The sequence below is a fragment of the Pteropus medius genome, unplaced genomic scaffold (genome assembly GCF_902729225.1).
Source record: "Pteropus medius unplaced genomic scaffold, Ma_sr-lr_union100, whole genome shotgun sequence".
NCBI classification, from domain to species: domain Eukaryota; kingdom Metazoa; phylum Chordata; class Mammalia; order Chiroptera; family Pteropodidae; genus Pteropus; species Pteropus medius.
Window position 1 is genome coordinate 26,237,082 of NW_024349802.1, and position 682 is coordinate 26,237,763.

Here is a 682-nt window from a genome sequence, read left to right on the forward strand (position 1 = left end):
TAATTGTGAAGGGTGTCTAGGAATTCTTTATACTATTGCGATATTTCCATAAGTCTGAAATTATATCAAAATTAAGCGTTATAAAAAACAAAGATTCGTGCATGGGTCCTACTGAAACTTTAACCAGAATCTCTGGGGATAGGCCCTAGGCATCAGTATTTTCATATCTTCCAGGAGATTTCAGCGTGGAGCTGGAATTAAGAAACATTGAGCAAAATCTGCCAGTGGAAGGACTGAGAGAGAGTAGACAACAGGGAGGCCAAGAGATAGGGGTGAGCCAATTGGGCAGTTCAAGTTCAGAGACAAGTGGCCATTTTTTTTTTCAAAGCTGATTTCCTACCAGTATCCTCTGAATGTGCCCCCAGAAATGACTGCTATTTGACAAATAACATTATTTTAAAACCACAAGAACTGATGTTAGTAGAATGGAATGATACCTTGTTATATGATGATGAACAAGGAAATCCATTACCCTCACTTCCAACCCACCGAGCACAATCCCTTAAATTATCAGTTCGATCTACCCTTCACCCACTGGGATTTCACTCTCTTAAATAGGAATGAACCATAACTTTTCCTTGTACCTTATGGCAATCAAAGTTTTACATTTTGGTGGTATGAGTCACTTTTAGAAATTTTTTTCTCTAGTCTGGGCATTTTCAAGTAGATTTTACATGTGCAG